Source organism: Salmo salar, chromosome 18, assembly GCF_965601325.2.
Source record: "Salmo salar chromosome 18, fSalSal1, whole genome shotgun sequence".
In the NCBI taxonomy this organism is placed as follows: domain Eukaryota; kingdom Metazoa; phylum Chordata; class Actinopteri; order Salmoniformes; family Salmonidae; genus Salmo; species Salmo salar.
In genome coordinates, this window is record NC_138308.1 from 2,408,623 (window position 1) to 2,428,933 (window position 20,311).

At 37.6% G+C, this 20,311-nt stretch overlaps 7 non-coding genes across 7 annotated transcripts; all 7 read right to left on the minus strand.

The window, feature by feature from the left end:
- Nucleotides 1–2,521: 2,521 nt before the first annotated feature.
- trnav-cac (transfer RNA valine (anticodon CAC)) lies at nucleotides 2,522–2,594 on the minus strand. Its single transcript has one exon. It is a non-coding gene; the product is annotated as a tRNA-Val (tRNA).
- Nucleotides 2,595–3,155: 561 nt separating this feature from the next.
- On the minus strand, nucleotides 3,156–3,228 carry trnav-cac (transfer RNA valine (anticodon CAC)). The gene has a single exon. It is a non-coding gene; the product is annotated as a tRNA-Val (tRNA).
- Nucleotides 3,229–3,790: 562 nt separating this feature from the next.
- On the minus strand, nucleotides 3,791–3,863 carry trnav-aac (transfer RNA valine (anticodon AAC)). The gene has a single exon. It is a non-coding gene; the product is annotated as a tRNA-Val (tRNA).
- A 7,532-nt stretch (nucleotides 3,864–11,395) lies between these two features.
- Nucleotides 11,396–11,468, minus strand: trnav-uac (transfer RNA valine (anticodon UAC)). The gene has a single exon. It is a non-coding gene; the product is annotated as a tRNA-Val (tRNA).
- A 347-nt stretch (nucleotides 11,469–11,815) lies between these two features.
- On the minus strand, nucleotides 11,816–11,888 carry trnav-aac (transfer RNA valine (anticodon AAC)). Its single transcript has one exon. It is a non-coding gene; the product is annotated as a tRNA-Val (tRNA).
- Nucleotides 11,889–12,029: 141 nt separating this feature from the next.
- Nucleotides 12,030–12,102, minus strand: trnav-uac (transfer RNA valine (anticodon UAC)). Its single transcript has one exon. It is a non-coding gene; the product is annotated as a tRNA-Val (tRNA).
- Nucleotides 12,103–19,838: 7,736 nt separating this feature from the next.
- On the minus strand, nucleotides 19,839–19,911 carry trnav-aac (transfer RNA valine (anticodon AAC)). The gene has a single exon. It is a non-coding gene; the product is annotated as a tRNA-Val (tRNA).
- Between the last annotated feature and the right edge of the window lie 400 nt (nucleotides 19,912–20,311).

The following is a 20,311-nucleotide window of genomic DNA, read 5'->3' on the forward strand; positions in this document are numbered from 1 at the left end:
TTTTTATCCTAATAGCTTTTCTTTTGACATCTAAATCTACAAGTTTTAAACCTCCATCCACATAGTCAGCAATCAATGTTTTCTGAGATATTCTCACTCCTTTACCATCCCATATAAAATTTGACACCACATTATTCAATTCATTTAGGACCCACTCCGGCATGTCCAGGACTCCCAAAACATACACAAATTTGGATAATACCAAAGCATTTGCAACAATTACTTTCCCTTGTAACTTTAGTTTTCTATTTTTCCAGAAATTCAACGTTAGCTTGAATTTATTAAGGATCCCAGTCCAAGTTATATCTTTTGCCTCTTTCTCCTTTACACCAATGTTTACTCCCAGCACTTTAATAAAATCCTTTGCGCTCTTGAATGGAATCTCACACCCGTTTACATTGATATCCCCAACAAACATTATTTCAGTCTTCTCTATATTAACTTTAGCACCCGATGCCTTGCCATATATATCTATGATCCCCATAATGCTTCCAATACTTTCTATATCCTTCACAGTACAAGTAGTGTCATCAGCGTACTGATGTACAACACTGACACCACCACCTGGGATTCCAACACCCCTTACTTCTTTATTACTATTTATCAATGTAGCTAACGGTTCTGTAGAAACACTGTACAGCAGAGCTGACAAAGGACAGCCCTGCCTTACTGACCTCTCCACAGGGAAAGTATCTGTTAACACTCCGTTACATTTAACACAACTTTTAGCCCCACTATACAACAGGTTGATCCAAGATACAAACTTTGGCCCAAACCCAAACCTCTCCAAAGTCTGTAATAAAAAGCTGTGCTCCACTCTATCGAAAGCGTTGTTAAAGTCCAAACTTAAAACTATAACACCTTCATTTTTCATTTGATTAACAACATCCCTAATTGTACAAATTACATCTGCAATATCTCTTCCAGGTATGCCGTAGGCTTGTGTTGATTCAATAATACTCCCAATCACCTTTTTCATCCTATTCGCTAACACTTTAGTCAGTATCTTATAATCCGAATTTAGAAGGCTAATAGGCCTATAATTTTCTAACTTTAATCTACTGCCCCTATTTTTGAATAAGATCGTTAACATTCCAGTTGACATAGACTCAGGGATTTCCTTATTCTCTTCCATATAATGAAACACCCTCACTAAAATGGGTGCCAAAATATCTACAAAGACTTTATAGAACTCATTTGTTAAACCATCCAAACCCGGACTTTTATTACCTTGCGTGCTAACAATTGCTTCCTTGATTTCCATAATCGAAATCTCTTCATCACACATCATTCTATCTGCCTGCGATACTTTGGCACTAATTGTATCCAACACTTTTACAACACACACTTTATCTACATCATTCTTTTTGTAAAGATTTCTGTAAAAGGTTTCAACTGTCTCTAAGATCCCAACAAAATCGTTTACCTTTACACCTCTTTCATCTTCCAACTCTACAATGTAACTCTTAGTTTGTTTTCTTTTTTCCAGACCCCAAAAAAAGGATGTACATTTCTCTCCCTCCAAAGCGTACTGTGCCCTGCTCCTAACAATAGCACCCAAACATTTATTTTTTTCATAACGACCCAGCTCTGCATGGATTTTCAAATAATTCACAACATCATAGTCTGGATCCGTATCAGCCTTTTCAAGTTCATGCAACATCCTATTCCTAAGCATTATTTCTTTCTGCTTATCTAAACGGTTATGATTTTTTTGCGTACCTAATACTCCTATTTTTTACTTTTACTTTCACTTCCTCCCACCATAAACACACATTCTCTTTTAACAGTACATTAGACATTTCATCATTAATACATTCAACAATTTCATTTCTATATCCTTCCTCCTTTAACAGACTGGCATTTAAACACCAGACACCTCCCCCTCTCCTCTCCACACCAAAACCCATTTGAAATGACATTACTGCATGATCACTATATGCTGTAAAGGTATATGACACCTTCTTAACATTCTGCACCAATTCTTGTTTTGCTAGACATAAATCAATTCTGCTTTGTTTTAATTCCTTTAGAACCACCTGCCTTCTAGAGAATACTCTTCTGTTTGGATTTTCAGCCCTCCATATATCTACTAGATTCTCCTCATTCATAAGTTTCCATAATGCATTTCTAGAAGAGTCATATCTGAATTTAGCACAACTAGAGGCATCCATTCTACTACACCTCACATTAAAATCTCCTATCAGTATACAGTTTTCTGAGCACAGTGTTTTTAATTTGTGAAACATTTCTCTCCTTTCAGATTCAATGTTTGAAGCATAAACATTAATTAAACGAAAAACTACATTTTGAACTTCAAATTCAATTACAATAAGTCTGCCATCATTGTCAGCATATATTTCTTTTACATTTTGCACCACATCATTTTTTTATCAAAATAGCCACACCACATGTTTTATCCCCTCCATGACTACAAAAAATTAAATCTGACCATTTACTCTTAATCTCCTGCATTTTGGAGTCTGTCCAATTGGTCTCTTGAAAACACAACAATGAGCGTTGTTTCCGCCTGGTTTCGAACCAGGGACCTTTCGCGTGTGAAGCGAACGTGATAACCACTACACTACAGAAACTGCTGTAACACTTACCTGCAAGGAGTAAAACGAATTTTACTGATATTCATGGCATGTGATCAAATTTCCAAAATTAGGAATTTATGAAAATAACTATTCTCTTTTAAAAGTACTGTCCCTACTGCACATGTCAAACACCACTGTTTTCGCCCGGTTTCGAACCGAGGACCTTTCGCGTGTAAAGCGAACGTGATAACCACTACATTACAGAAACTGCTGCTTGATTTTCCTGCAAGAAGTGAACCGAATTTTACAGATATTCATGGCACGTATTCGAATTTCCAAAATAAGGCATTTATGAAAATAACTATTCTCTGTTAATAGTATTGTACCTACTGCACATGTCAAAGAGCACTGTTTCCTCCCGGTTTCAAACTGAGGACCTTTCACGTGTAAAGCTAACGTGATAACCACTACACTACAGAAACTGCTGCTTGATTTTTCTGCAAGGAGTAAACCGAATTTTAAAAATATTCATGGCACGTATTCGAATTTCCAAAATAAAGAATTCATGAAATTTTCTGTTACCACTATGGTAGTGCAGAATGTGTCAATGAGCGTTGTTTCCGCCCGGTTTCGAACCAGGGACCTTTCGCGTGTGAAGCGAACGTGATAACCACTACACCACAGAAACTACTGCTACAATCAGCTGCAAGGAGTAAACCGAATTTAAAAAATATTCATGGCACGTATTCGAATTTCCAAAATAAGAGAATAATGAAATTCTTTGTTAACACTATGGTACTTCTTGAATGTGTCGATGAGCGTTGATTCCGCCTGGTTTCGAACCAGGGACCTTTCGCGTGTGGACAAACGTGATAACCATTACACTACAGAAACTGCTGCTACATTTAGCTGCGAGGAGTAAACCGAATTTTACAGATATTCATGGCACGTGTTCAAATTTCCAAAATTAGGCATTTATGAAAATAACTATTCTCTGTTAATAGTACAGTACCTACTGCACATGTCAAAGAGCACTGTTTCCACCCGGTTTCAAACTGAGGACCTTTCACGTGTAAAGCGAACGTGATAACCACTACACTACAGAAACTGCTTCAACAATTATCTGCAAGGAGTAAACGGAATTTTACAGATATTCATGGCACGTGTTAAAATTTCCTAAAATACAGAATTCATGAAAATAACAATTCTTTGATGAAAGTACAGTACCTACTGCACTTGTCAAAGAGCTCTGTTTCCGCCCGGTTTCGAACCGAGGACCTTTCGCGTGTTAAGCGAACGTGATAACCGCTACACTACAGAAACTGCTTCAACAATTATCTGCAAGGAGTAAACCGAATTTTACAGATATTCATGGCACGTGTTAAAATTTCCAAATTTAGGAATTTATGAAAACAACTATTCTCTTTTAAAAGTACTGTACCTACTGCACGTGTCAAAGAGCACTGTTTCCGCCCGGTTTTGAACTGAGGACCTTTCGCGTGTAAAGAGAACATGATAACCACTACACTACAGAAACTGCTGTTTGATTTTCCTGCAAGAAGAAAACCGAATTTTACAGATATTCAGGGCACGTATTCGATTTTCCAAAATACAGAATTTATGAAAATAACAATTCTTTGTTGAAAGTACTGTACCTACTGCACGTGTCAAAGAGCTCTGTTTCCACCCGGTTTCGAACCGAGGACCTTTCGCGGGTTAAGCGAACGTGATAACCACTACACTACAGAAACTTCTTCAACAATTATCTGCAAGGAGTAAACCGAATTTTACAGATATTCATGGCACGTGTTCAAATTTCCAAAATTAGGCATTTATGAAAATAACTATTGTCTGTTAATAGTACAGTACCTACTGCACATGTCAAAGAGCAGTGTTTCCTCCCGGTTTCAAACTGAGGACCTTTCACGTGTAAAGCGAACGTGATAACCACTACACTACAGAAACTGCTGCTACATTTAGCTGCAAGGAGTAAACCGAATTTTACAGATATTCATGTCACATATTCGAATTTCCAAAATACAGAATTCATGAAAGTAACAATTCTTTGTTGAAAGTACTGTACCTACTGCACGTGCCAAAGAGCTCTGTTTCCGCCCGGTTTCGAACCGAGGACCTTTCGCATGTTAAGCGAACGTGATAACCACTACACTACAGAAAGTTCTTCCACAATTATCTGCAAGGAGTAAACCGAATTTTAAAAATATTCATGGCACGTATTCGAATTTCCAAAATAAAGAATTCATGAAATTTTCTGTTAACACTATGATACTACAGAATGTGTCAATGAGCGTTGTTTCCGCCCGGTTTCGAACCAGGGACCTTTCGCCTGTGATGCGAACGAGATAACCACTACACCACAGAAACTACTGCTACAATTAGCTGCAAGGAGTAAACCGAATTTTAAAAATATTCATGGCACGTATTCGAATTTCCAAAATAAGAGAATAATGAAATTCTTTGTTAACACTATGGTACTTCTTGAATGTGTCGATGAGCGTTGTTTCCGCCTGGTTTTGAACCAGGGACCTTTCGCGTGTGAACAAACGTGATAACCACTACACTACAGAAACTGCTGCTACGTTTAGCTGCGAGTAGTAAACCGAATTTTACAGATATTCATGGCACGTATTCGAATTTCCAAAATACAGAATTCATGAATATAACAATTCTTTGTTGAAAGTACAGTACCTACTGCACGTGTCAAAGAGCTCTGTTTCCTCCCGGTTTCGAACCGAGGACCTTTCGCGTGTTAAGGGAACGTGATAACGGCTACACTACAGAAACTGCTTCAACAATTATCTGCAAGGAGTAAACTGAATTTTACAGATATTCATGGCACGTGTTCAAATTTCCAAAATTAGGCATTTATGAAAATAACTATTCTCTGTTAATAGTACAGTACCTACTGCACGTGTCAAAGAGCACTGTTTCCTCCCAGTTTCAAACAGAGGACCTTTCACGTGTAAAGCGAACGTGATAACCACTACACTACAGAAACTGCTGCTACATTTAGCTGCAAGGAGTAAACGGAATTTTACAGATATTCATGGCACGTGTTGAAATTTCCAAATTTAGGCATTTATGAAAATAACTATTCTCTTTTAAAAGTACTGTACCTACTGCACGTGTCAAAGAGCACTGTTTCCGCCCGGTTTCGAACCGAGGACCTTTCGCAGGTTAAGCGAACGTGATTTTTATTTTTTTTTATTTTTTTATTATCAAAAATGTTTGTTTACAGTATTTACAGTACAATCTACTGTTTACAGTACAATCCACAGAGAACAATACAGAAGACACTAGACTAACAGAGGCAGGTGAACAATTCACCCCCTATCAAATTATCAACAAAGAAAATATCAAAACAGTGCTTTCAAAAATTATAAGTGATACCTCCACTCTCCTCTCGTGAAATTAACCCACTCCCTTCAACAAAAGACTCATCAAAATGTTCCATCCCATAATTAAACAACATATCTATGTGTTTACTGAACAGTGCTATAAAGATACTCCACACCTGAACCCTCTTTCTGTCAAAAGAAACATAATTCCTCCTACAAAAAATAGCATACCTCACAAAACTCAAAACCATATTCAACAAACACACATTAGCACCCTCACATTTACCAGACACTCCAAATAACAAAAGTTCCTCCCACGCATACTTTTTCACGAAATCTCCCCCCCAGTTTCTACATAACATTTCCTTAACTTTACAAAAAAAATATTTTAAATCCTCACATTCTATAAACAAATGCATAAGAGTTTCCGGGAAACGTCCACATACGTCGCATTCCCTTTCTATCTCACAATTAATTTTCTTTAGCACCACCTTTGTAAATATTCTATTATGTCTTAGTTTGAAATCATTATTTTCACACTCCTTACTATTATATTTTACATTTAAATTTCCCCATATCTTTTTTTCATCCAATTCCGGAAAAACTACTTTCCAACATTTCTCAGCAGCCGGCCTTCTACACACTTTTCCTACCATTATTCTATACAATCTTTTCACTGGTATACTAGATAAATGTACTTTCTTCTTACTGCTACCAATGAACAAATTAGGAAATACAAATAAATCTTCTCTTTCAACTTCACTATTTATTAAATCAACCCATGCTCTTGGTATACTATTCTTTATCTTGTCATACATATTATTCACTGTTCCCCTTCCCACCTCTTCATCCCATTCATTGATTATGTCAAAAATAGCTTCCCCAGGTAAAAACCCTGGAATTACCTCATATGTATAATCTTTTATTTGCCGTAGACCTGCACTCATAAATACTTTATTATACAAAACTTTTTCTTTGTTCTTGATTTTCTCATTCAGAAATATAGGTTGATTCATAATCAGGTCAATATGTCCACATTCATAATATACATTAGGCAACAACTCTGCCCATGCATTTAGCACCTCTTTATAAAAATCTGGTACCTTTTCAAACATTGCCCTTTTAAGCCCCATCAATAAACCATTATCCTCACAACCACCACTCTCCTCTAAGTAGACTCTAAAGAAGTGTTTCCAGCCATAATCTTCACTGTCATACAAATATTTCTTTACTGTTTTTATCCTAATAGCTTTTCTTTTGACATCTAAATCTACAAGTTTTAAACCTCCATCCACATAGTCAGCAATCAATGTTTTCTGAGATATTCTCACTCCTTTACCATCCCATATAAAATTTGACACCACATTATTCAATTCATTTAGGACCCACTCCGGCATGTCCAGGACTCCCAAAACATACACAAATTTGGATAATACCAAAGCATTTGCAACAATTACTTTCCCTTGTAACTTTAGTTTTCTATTTTTCCAGAAATTCAACGTTAGCTTGACTTTATTAAGGATCCCAGTCCAAGTTATATCTTTTGCCTCTTTCTCCTTTACACCAATGTTTACTCCCAGCACTTTAATAAAATCCTTTGCGCTCTTGAATGGAATCTCACACCCGTTTACATTGATATCCCCAACAAACATTATTTCAGTCTTCTCTATATTAACTTTAGCACCCGATGCCTTGCCATATATATCTATGATCCCCATAATGCTTCCAATACTTTCTATATCCTTCACAGTACAAGTAGTGTCATCAGCGTACTGATGTACAACACTGACACCACCACCTGGGATTCCAACACCCCTTACTTCTTTATTACTATTTATCAATGTAGCTAACGGTTCTGTAGAAACACTGTACAGCAGAGCTGACAAAGGACAGCCCTGCCTTACTGACCTCTCCACAGGGAAAGTATCTGTTAACACTCCGTTACATTTAACACAACTTTTAGCCCCACTATACAACAGGTTGATCCAAGATACAAACTTTGGCCCAAACCCAAACCTCTCCAAAGTCTGTAATAAAAAGCTGTGCTCCACTCTATCGAAAGCTTTGTTAAAGTCCAAACTTAAAACTATACCACCTTCATTTTTCATTTGATTAACAACATCCCTAATTGTACAAATTACATCTGCAATATCTCTTCCAGGTATGCCGTAGGCTTGTGTTGATTCAATAATACTCCCAATCACCTTTTTCATCCTATTCGCTAACACTTTAGTCAGTATCTTATAATCCGAATTTAGAAGGCTAATAGGCCTATAATTTTCTAACTTTAATCTACTGCCCCTATTTTTGAATAAGATCGTTAACATTCCAGTTGACATAGACTCAGGGATTTCCTTATTCTCTTCCATATAATGAAACACCCTCACTAAAATGGGTGCCAAAATATCTACAAAGACTTTATAGAACTCATTTGTTAAACCATCCAAACCCGGACTTTTATTACCTTGCGTGCTAACAATTGCTTCCTTGATTTCCATAATCGAAATCTCTTCATCACACATCATTCTATCTGCCTGCGATACTTTGGCACTAATTGTATCCAACACTTTTACAACACACACTTTATCTACATCATTCTTTTTGTAAAGATTTCTGTAAAAGGTTTCAACTGTCTCTAAGATCCCAACAAAATCGTTTACCTTTACACCTCTTTCATCTTCCAACTCTACAATGTAACTCTTAGTTTGTTTTCTTTTTTCCAGACCCAAAAAAAAGGATGTACATTTCTCTCCCTCCAAAGCGTACTGTGCCCTGCTCCTAACAATAGCACCCAAACATTTATTTTTTTCATAACGACCCAGCTCTGCATGGATTTTCAAATAATTCACAACATCATAGTCTGGATCCGTATCAGCCTTTTCAAGTTCATGCAACATCCTATTCCTAAGCATTATTTCTTTCTGCTTATCTAAACGGTTATGATTTTTTGCGTACCTAATACTCCTATTTTTTACTTTTACTTTCACTTCCTCCCACCATAAACACACATTCTCTTTTAACAGTACATTAGACATTTCATCATTAATACATTCAACAATTTCATTTCTATATCCTTCCTCCTTTAACAGACTGGCATTTAAACACCAGACACCTCCCCCTCTCCTCTCCACACCAAAACCCATTTGAAATGACATTACTGCATGATCACTATATGCTGTAAAGGTATATGACACCTTCTTAACATTCTGCACCAATTCTTGTTTTGCTAGACATAAATCAATTCTGCTTTGTTTTAATTCCTTTAGAACCACCTGCCTTCTAGAGAATACTCTTCTGTTTGGATTTTCAGCCCTCCATATATCTACTAGATTCTCCTCATTCATAAGTTTCCATAATGCATTTCTAGAAGAGTCATATCTGAATTTAGCACAACTAGAGGCATCCATTCTACTACACCTCACATTAAAATCTCCTATCAGTATACAGTTTTCTGAGCACAGTGTTTTTAATTTGTGAAACATTTCTCTCCTTTCAGATTCAATGTTTGAAGCATAAACATTAATTAAACGAAAAACTACATTTTGAACTTCAAATTCAATTACAATAAGTCTGCCATCATTGTCAGCATATATTTCTTTTACATTTTGCACCACATCATTTTTTTATCAAAATAGCCACACCACATGTTTTATCCCCTCCATGACTACAAAAAATTAAATCTGACCATTTACTCTTAATCTCCTGCATTTTGGAGTCTGTCCAATTGGTCTCTTGAAAACACAACATGTCTGCCTTAACAGACACTAATACCTGCTCAAATTTGCTCATGTTTCTCAAACTGTTACCATTTAGGGATGCGACTGTAATCATTATGAATGTGTGCAGAAGTATAATCAGAGCCAAACAAGTCCTTAAAAATCCTACTTTTTCTTTTTTCCAAAACCCATCATCTCCCTGGTTTTCGACAATGACCTCTTATTTTTTACAAACAACTGAAGATCCTCACTATCTATTTCATCATCCGTCTCTTTATTTGGATTTTTGGGGGGATCGGCGGGGAAGCCTTTTGAAAAGTGCGCTTTAACAGTGCCCGTGACTTCAGTGGACCCAGCCCACTCTTTGGTGTAATTTTTACACAGGCTTAAAGCTGGCTCAGGCACCTGAGAAGCACCTTGCACCATCTCTACCTGTGTATGTCTTTCACCCATCATGTGCTGCTGTTCCACCTTGTCAGCAGCAGAGACTAAAACGGCGTCTCGTGCTTTGCCAGGAGACATTACAGGCTCTTCAAGCTTATCTGCCACTGTCTCTGGAGTCACACTCTCCATGTCACTCTCATCCTCCCTCTCCATAGGCACACTCCCCTCTTCCTCAGACGTGAGGTCCATTGTTTGCAAAAGTAAGTGATTTTCTCCCTTATTACAGCTACATCTAACTTTAGGTCTGTCACACATTTTGCACACATTTCCTATGTTCCGACATTCTCTGGCATAATGCCCTTGTTCACTACATTTGTGGCATGTGAATTCCGGACATTCCTTAAGTATGTGCCCCGGCTGAATACATAATCTACATACCTTCACTTGATTGTCGTGGATTACACGAAAATATTCAAATCCCTCGACAGTGTTAAATTTAGTAGAATATGGCAAGGATTGCACATTGTCTGTAAACTTTACCTTGCAAAATCTTGTCCCATCTACAATGTCCGTTCCTGGCCACATCCTCCTCTTGATTGGCGTGGTCGCCTTCACCTTCCAGCCTTTTAGTTTCTCTTCTATCTCCTCATCCGTAATGTATGCGGGCAAGTTCAAAAAGGACACCACCAGCTCATCGTTCCCTAGTTCTTTAGCCATGATTTGACAGTTCTTTATCTTTAGCCCGTCTATTAGTCTTTCTTTTCCATTTACATGAGACATTGTTACTTCGTACTTATTCCCGTCTTTCATTCGACATCCCAGTATTGTTCCGCAAACTTCCTTTATTCCTCTCAGCAATTCCATCGTTGTTATTTTCCCTTCTCCACTTATTTCCACGTTCACCGTCAGTTCCTTCTCATATGTTCTTTTTTTCAGTTCTTCGTTTAACATTCTGATTTCACTGTTGTCCTTTCTCGTCGTCGTTTGTATTCTTGATGTCGAAGCCATGTTGTCCGTCCGGTTATTTTAAGCAATATCCCCCAAACAGCTCACACTGATGGGGGACAATAGCAAAAACGTTTCACAGAAACTTCACTACAGTCACTCACAAACTTTCAAACTTATAAGTCAACTAGACCTCCAAAAAAAAACGATATTCTCTCTCAAGCACTCAGACACCTGCTTCTCTTCCACTTCCTGAAACTCCAAAAAGGGGCGTGTAAAGCGAACGTGATAACCGCTACACTACAGAAACTGCTTCAACAATTATCTTCAAGGAGTAAACCGAATTTTACAGATATTCATGGCACGTGTTGAAATTTCCAAATTTAGGAATTTATGAAAATAACTATTCTCTTTTAAAAGTACTGTACCTACTGCACGTGTTTAAGAGCACTGTTTCAGCCCGGTTTCGAACCAAGGACCTTTCGCGTGTAAAGCGAACGTGATATCCACTACACTATAGAAACTGCTGCTTGATTTTCCTGCAAGAAGTAAACCGAATTTTACAGATATTCAGGGCACGTATTCGAATTTCCAAAATAAAGAATTCATGAAATTTTTTGTTACCACTATGGTACTTCAGAATGTGTCAATGAGCGTTGTTTCCGCCCGGTTTCGAACCAGGGACCTTTCGCGTGTGAAGCAAAAGTGATAACCACTATACCACAGAAACTACTGCTACAATTAGCTGCGAGGAGTAAACCGAATTTTACAGATATTCATGGCACGTATTCGAATTTCCAAAATACAGAATTCATGAAAATAACAATTCTTTGTTGAAAGTACAGTACCTACTGCACGTGTCAAAGAGCTCTGTTTCCGCCCGGTTTCGAACCGAGGACCTTTCGCGTGTTAAGCGAACGTGATAACCGCTACACTACAGAAACTGCTTCAACAATTATCTGCTAGGAGTAAACCGAATTTTACAGATATTCATGGCACGTGTTCAAATTTCCAAAATACAGAATTCATGAAAATAACAATTCTTTGTTGAATGTACAGTACCTACTGCACTTGTCAAAGAGCACTGTTTCCGCCCGGATTCGAACCGAGGACCTTTCACGTGTAAAGCGAACGCGATAACCACTACACTACAGAAACTGCTGCTTGATTTTCCTGCAAGAAGTAAACCGAATTTTACAGATATTCATGGCACGTGTTCAAATTTCCGAAAGTAGGCATTTATGAAAATAACTATTCTCTGTTAATAGTACAGTACCTACTGCACGTGTCAAAGAGCACTGTTTCCTCCCAGTTTCAAACTGAGGACCTTTCACGTGTAAAGCTAACGTGATAACCACTACACTACAGAAACTGCTGCTTGATTTTTCTGCAAGGAGTAAACCGAATTTTAAAAATATTCATGGCACGTATTCGAATTTCCAAAATAAAGTATTCATGAAATTTTCTGTTACCACTATGGTACTACAGAATGTGTCAATGAGCGTTGTTTCCGCCCAGTTTCGAACCAGGGACCTTTCGCGTATGAAGCGGAAGTGATAACCACTACACCACAGAAACTACTGCTACAATTAGCCGCAAGGAGTAAACCGAATTTTAAAAATATTCATGGCACGTATTCGAATTTCCAAAATAAGAGAATAATGAAATTCTTTGTTAACACTATGGTACTTCTTGAATGTGTCGATGAGCATTGTTTCCGCCAGGTTTCGAACCAGGGACCTTTCTCGTGTGAACAAACTTGATAACCACTACACTACAGAAACTGCTGCTACATTTAGCTGCGAGGAGTAAACCGAATTTTACAGATATTCATGGCACTTATTCGAATTTCCAAAATACAGAATTCATGAAAATAACAATTCTTTGTTGAAAGTACAGTACCTACTGCACGTGTCAAAGAGCTCTGTTTCCACCCGGTTTCAAACCGAGGACCTTTCGCGTGTTAAGCGAACGTGATAACCACTACACTACAGAAACTTCTGCAACAATTATCTGCGAGGAGTAAATCGAATTTTACAGATATTCATGGCACGTATTCGAATTTCCAAAATAAAGATTTCATGAAATTTTCTGTTACCACTATGGTACTTCAGAATGTGTCAATGAGCATTGTTTCCGCCCGGTTTCGAACCAGGGACCTTTCGCGTGTGAAGCAAACGTGATAACCACTAGACAACAGAAACTACTGCTACAATTAGCTGCGAGGAGTAAATCGAATTTTACAGATATTCATGGCACGTATTCGAATTTCCAAAATACAGAATTCATGAAAATAACAATTCTTTGTTGAAAGTACAGTACCTACTGCACGTGTCAAAGAGCTCTGTTTCCGCCCGGTTTCAAACCGAGGACCTTTCGCGTGTTAAGCAAACGTGATAACCGCTACACTACAGAAACTGCTTCAACAATTATCTGCAAGGAGTAAACGGAATTTTACAGATATTCATGGCACGTGTTCAAATTTCCAAAATTAGGCATTTATGAAAATAACTATTCTCTGTTAATAGTACAGTACCTACTGCACATGTCAAAGAGCACTGTTTCCTCCCGGTTTCAAACTGAGGACCTTTCACGTGTAAAGCGAACGTGATAACCACTACACTACAGAAACTGCTGCTACATTTAGCTGCAAGGAGTAAACCGAATTTTACAGATATTCATGGCACGTGTTGAAATTTCCAAATTTAGGCATTTATGAAAATAACTATTCTCTTTTAAAAGTACTGTACCTACTGCAGGTGTCAAAGAGCACTGTTTCCGCACGGTTTCGAACCAAGGACCTTTCGCGTGTAAAGCGAACGTGATTTTTTTTTTTTTTTTTTTTTTTTTTTTTATTATCAAAAATGTTTGTTTACAATATTTACAGTACAATCTACTGTTTACAGTACAATCCACAGAGAACAATACAGAAGACACTAGACTAACAGAGGCAGGTGAACAATTCACCCCCTATCAAATTATCAACAAAGAAAATATCAAAACAGTGCTTTCAAAAATTATAAGTGATACCTCCACTCTCCTCTCGTGAAATTAACCCACTCCCTTCAACAAAAGACTCATCAAAATGTTCCATCCCATAATTAAACAACATATCTATGTGTTTACTGAACAGTGCTATAAAGATACTCCACACCTGAACCCTCTTTCTGTCAAAAGAAACATAATTCCTCCTACAAAAAATAGCATACCTCACAAAACTCAAAACCATATTCAACAAACACACATTAGCACCCTCACATTTACCAGACACTCCAAATAACAAAAGTTCCTCCCACGCATACTTTTTCACGAAATCTCCCCCCCAGTTTCAACATAACATTTCCTTAACTTTACAAAAAAAATATTTTAAATCCTCACATTCTATAAACAAATGCATAAGAGTTTCCGGGAAACGTCCACATACGTCGCATTCCCTTTCTATCTCACAATTAATTTTCTTTAGCACCACCTTTGTAAATATTCTATTATGTCTTAGTTTGAAATCATTATTTTCACACTCCTTACTATTATATTTTACATTTAAATTTCCCCATATCTTTTTTTCATCCAATTCCGGAAAAACTACTTTCCAAAATTTCTCAGCAGCCGGCCTTCTACACACTTTTCCTACCATTATTCTATACAATCTTTTCACTGGTATACTAGATAAATGTACTTTCTTCTTACTGCTACCAATGAACAAATTAGGAAATACAAATAAATCTTCTCTTTCAACTTCACTATTTATTAAATCAACCCATGCTCTTGGTATACTATTCTTTATCTTGTCATACATATTATTCACTGTTCCCCTTCCCACCTCTTCATCCCATTCATTGATTATGTCAAAAATAGCTTCCCCAGGTAAAAACCCTGGAATTACCTCATAAGTATAATCTTTTATTTGCCGTAGACCTGCACTCATAAATACTTTATTATACAAAACTTTTTCTTTGTTCTTGATTTTCTCATTCAGAAATATAGGTTGATTCATAATCAGGTCAATATGTCCACATTCATAATATACATTAGGCAACAACTCTGCCCATGCATTTAGCACCTCTTTATAAAAATCTGGTACCTTTTCAAACATTGCCCTTTTAAGCCCCATCAATAAACCATTATCCTCACAACCACCACTCTCCTCTAAGTAGACTCTAAAGAAGTGTTTCCAGCCATAATCTTCACTGTCATACAAATATTTCTTTACTGTTTTTATCCTAATAGCTTTTCTTTTGACATCTAAATCTACAAGTTTTAAACCTCCATCCACATAGTCAGCAATCAATGTTTTCTGAGATATTCTCACTCCTTTACCATCCCAAATAAAATTTGACACCACATTATTCAATTCATTTAGGACCCACTCCGGCATGTCCAGGACTCCCAAAACATACACAAATTTGGATAATACCAAAGCATTTGCAACAATTACTTTCCCTTGTAACTTTAGTTTTCTATTTTTCCAGAAATTCAACGTTAGCTTGACTTTATTAAGTATCCCAGTCCAAGTTATATCTTTTGCCTCTTTCTCCTTTACACCAATGTTTACTCCCAGCACTTTAATAAAATCCTTTGCGCTCTTGAATGGAATCTCACACCCGTTTACATTGATATCCCCAACAAACATTATTTCAGTCTTCTCTATATTAACTTTAGCACCCGATGCCTTGCCATATATATCTATGATCCCCATAATGCTTCCAATACTTTCTATATCCTTCACAGTACAAGTAGTGTCATCAGCGTACTGATGTACAACACTGACACCACCACCTGGGATTCCAACACCCCTTACTTCTTTATTACTATTTATCAATGTAGCTAACGGTTCTGTAGAAACACTGTACAGCAGAGCTGACAAAGGACAGCCCTGCCTTACTGACCTCTCCACAGGGAAAGTATCTGTTAACACTCCGTTACATTTAACACAACTTTTAGCCCCACTATACAACAGGTTGATCCAAGATACAAACTTTGGCCCAAACCCAAACCTCTCCAAAGTCTGTAATAAAAAGCTGTGCTCCACTCTATCGAAAGCTTTGTTAAAGTCCAAACTTAAAACTATACCACCTTCATTTTTCATTTGATTAACAACATCCCTAATTGTACAAATGACATCTGCAATATCTCTTCCAGGTATGCCGTAGGCTTGTGTTGATTCAATAATACTCCCAATCACCTTTTTCATCCTATTCGCTAACACTTTAGTCAGTATCTTATAATCCGAATTTAGAAGGCTAATAGGCCTATAATTTTCTAACTTTAATCTACTGCCCCTATTTTTGAATAAGATCGTTAACATTCCAGTTGACATAGACTCAGGGATTTCCTTATTCTCTTCCATATAATGAAACACCCTCACTAAAATGGGTGCCAAAATATCTACAAAGACTTTATAGAACTCATTTGTTAAACCATCCAAACCCGGACTTTTATTACCTTGCGTGCTAACAATTGCTTCCTTGATTTCCATAATCGAAATCTCTTCATCACACATCATTCTATCTGCCTGCGATACTTTGGCACTAATTGTATCCAACACTTTTACAACACACACTTTATCTACATCATTCTTTTTGTAAAGATTTCTGTAAAAGGTTTCAACTGTCTCTAAGATCCCAACAAAATCGTTTACCTTTACACCTCTTTCATCTTCCAACTCTACAATGTAACTCTTAGTTTGTTTTCTTTTTTCCAGACCCAAAAAAAAGGATGTACATTTCTCTCCCTCCAAAGCGTACTGTGCCCTGCTCCTAACAATAGCACCCAAACATTTATTTTTTTCATAACGACCCAGCTCTGCATGGATTTTCAAATAATTCACAACATCATAGTCTGGATCCGTATCAGCCTTTTCAAGTTCATGCAACATCCTATTCCTAAGCATTATTTCTTTCTGCTTATCTAAACGGTTATGATTTTTTGCGTACCTAATACTCCTATTTTTTACTTTTACTTTCACTTCCTCCCACCATAAACACACATTCTCTTTTAACAGTACATTAGACATTTCATCATTAATACATTCAACAATTTCATTTCTATATCCTTCCTCCTTTAACAGACTGGCATTTAAACACCAGACACCTCCCCCTCTCCTCTCCACACCAAAACCCATTTGAAATGACATTACTGCATGATCACTATATGCTGTAAAGGTATATGACACCTTCTTAACATTCTGCACCAATTCTTGTTTTGCTAGACATAAATCAATTCTGCTTTGTTTTAATTCCTTTAGAACCACCTGCCTTCTAGAGAATACTCTTCTGTTTGGATTTTCAGCCCTCCATATATCGACTAGATTCTCCTCATTCATAAGTTTCCATAATGCATTTCTAGAAGAGTCATATCTGAATTTAGCACAACTAGAGGCATCCATTCTACTACACCTCACATTAAAATCTCCTATCAGTATACAGTTTTCTGAGCACAGTGTTTTTAATTTGTGAAACATTTCTCTCCTTTCAGATTCAATGTTTGAAGCATAAACATTAATTAAACGAAAAACTACATTTTGAACTTCAAATTCAATTACAATAAGTCTGCCATCATTGTCAGCATATATTTCTTTTACATTTTGCACCACATCATTTTTTATCAAAATAGCCACACCACATGTTTTATCCCCTCCATGACTACAAAAAATTAAATCTGACCATTTACTCTTAATCTCCTGCATTTTGGAGTCTGTCCAATTGGTCTCTTGAAAACACAACATGTCTGCCTTAACAGACACTAATACCTGCTCAAATTTGCTCATGTTTCTCAAACTGTTACCATTTAGGGATGCGACTGTAATCATTATGAATGTGTGCAGAAGTATAATCAGAGCCAAACAAGTCCTTAAAAATCCTACTTTTTCTTTTTTCCAAAACCCATCATCTCCCTGGTTTTCGACAATGACCTCTTATTTTTTACAAACAACTGAAGATCCTCACTATCTATTTCATCATCCGTCTCTTTATTTGGATTTTTGGGGGGGAGCGGCGGGGAAGCCTTTTGAAAAGTGCGCTTTAACAGTGCCCGTGACTTCAGTGGACCCAGCCCACTCTTTGGTGTAATTTTTACACAGGCTTAAAGCTGGCTCAGGCACCTGAGAAGCACCTTGCACCATCTCTACCTGTGTATGTCTTTCACCCATCATGTGCTGCTGTTCCACCTTGTCAGCAGCAGAGACTAAAACGGCGTCTCGTGCTTTGCCAGGAGACATTACAGGCTCTTCAAGCTTATCTGCCACTGTCTCTGGAGTCACACTCTCCATGTCACTCTCATCCTCCCTCTCCATAGGCACACTCCCCTCTTCCTCAGACGTGAGGTCCATTGTTTGCAAAAGTAAGTGATTTTCTCCCTTATTACAGCTACATCTAACTTTAGGTCTGTCACACATTTTGCACACATTTCCTATGTTCCGACATTCTCTGGCATAATGCCCTTGTTCACTACATTTGTGGCATGTGAATTCCGGACATTCCTTAAGTATGTGCCCCGGCTGAATACATAATCTACATACCTTCACTTGATTGTCGTGGATTACACGAAAATATTCAAATCCCTCGACAGTGTTAAATTTTGTAGAATATGGCAAGGATTGCACATTGTCTGTAAACTTTACCTTGCAAAATCTTGTCCCATCTACAATGTCCGTTCCTGGCCACATCCTCCTCTTGATTGGCGTGGTCGCCTTCACCTTCCAGCCTTTTAGTTTCTCTTCTATCTCCTCATCCGTAATGTATGCGGGCAAGTTCAAAAAGGACACCACCAGCTCATCGTTCCCTAGTTCTTTAGCCATGATTTGACAGTTCTTTATCTTTAGCCCGTCTATTAGTCTTTCTTTTCCATTTACATGAGACATTGTTACTTCATACTTATTCCCGTCTTTCATTCGACATCCCAGTATTGTTCCGCAAACTTCCTTTATTCCTCTCAGCAATTCCATCGTTGTTATTTTCCCTTCTCCACTTATTTCCACGTTCACCGTCAGTTCCTTCTCATATGTTCTTTTTTTCAGTTCTTCGTTTAACATTCTGATTTCACTGTTGTCCTTTCTCGTCGTCGTTTGTATTCTTGATGTCGAAGCCATGTTGTCCGTCCGGTTATTTTAAGCAATATCCCCCAAACAGCTCACGCTGATGGGGGACAATAGCAAAAACGTTTCACAGAAACTTCACTACAGTCACTCACAAACTTTCAAACTTATAAGTCAACTAGACCTCCAAAAAAAAACGATATTCTCTCTCAAGCACTCAGACACCTGCTTCTCTTCCACTTCCTGAAACTCCAAAAAGGGGCGTGTAAAGCGAACGTGATAACCGCTACACTACAGAAACTGCTTCAACAATTATCTTCAAGGAGTAAACCGAATTTTACAGATATTCATGGCACGTGTTGAAATTTCCAAATTTAGGAATTTATGAAAATAACTATTCTCTTTTAAAAGTACTGTACCTACTGCACGTGTTTAAGAGCACTGTTTCAGCCCGGTTTCGAACCAAGGACCTTTCGCGTGTAAAGCGAACGTGATATCCACTACACTCTAGAAACTGCTGCTTGATTTTCCTGCAAGAAGTAAACCGAATTTTACAGATATTCAGGGCACGTATTCGAATTTCCAAAATAAAGAATTCATGAAATTTTTTGTTACCACTATGGTACTTCAGAATGTGTCAATGAGCGTTGTTTCCGCCCGGTTTCGAACCAGGGACCTTTCGCGTGTGAAGCAAAAGTGATAACCACTATACCACAGAAACTACTGCTACAATTAGCTGCGAGGAGTAAACCGAATTTTACAGATATTCATGGCACGTATTCGAATTTCCAAAATACAGAATTCATGAAAATAACAATTCTTTGTTGAAAGTACAGTACCTACTGCACGTGTCAAAGAGCTCTGTTTCCGCCCGGTTTCGAACCGAGGACCTTTCGCGTGTTAAGCGAACGTGATAACCGCTACACTACAGAAACTGCTTCAACAATTATCTGCTAGGAGTAAACCGAATTTTACAGATATTCATGGCACGTGTTCAAATTTCCAAAATTAGGCATTTATGAAAATAACTATTCTCTGTTAATAGTACAGTACCTACTGCACGTGTCAAAGAGCACTGTTTCCTCCCAGTTTCAAACTGAGGACCTTTCACGTGTAAAGAGAACGTGATAACCACTACACTACAGAAACTGCTGCTTGATTTTTCTGCAAGGAGTAAACCGAATTTTAAAAATATTCATGGCACGTATTCGAATTTCCAAAATAAAGAATTCATGAAATTTTCTGTTACCACTATGGTACTTCAGAATGTGTCAATGAGTGTTGTTTCCGCCCGGTTTCGAACCAGGGACCTTTCGCGTGTGAAGCAATCGTGAT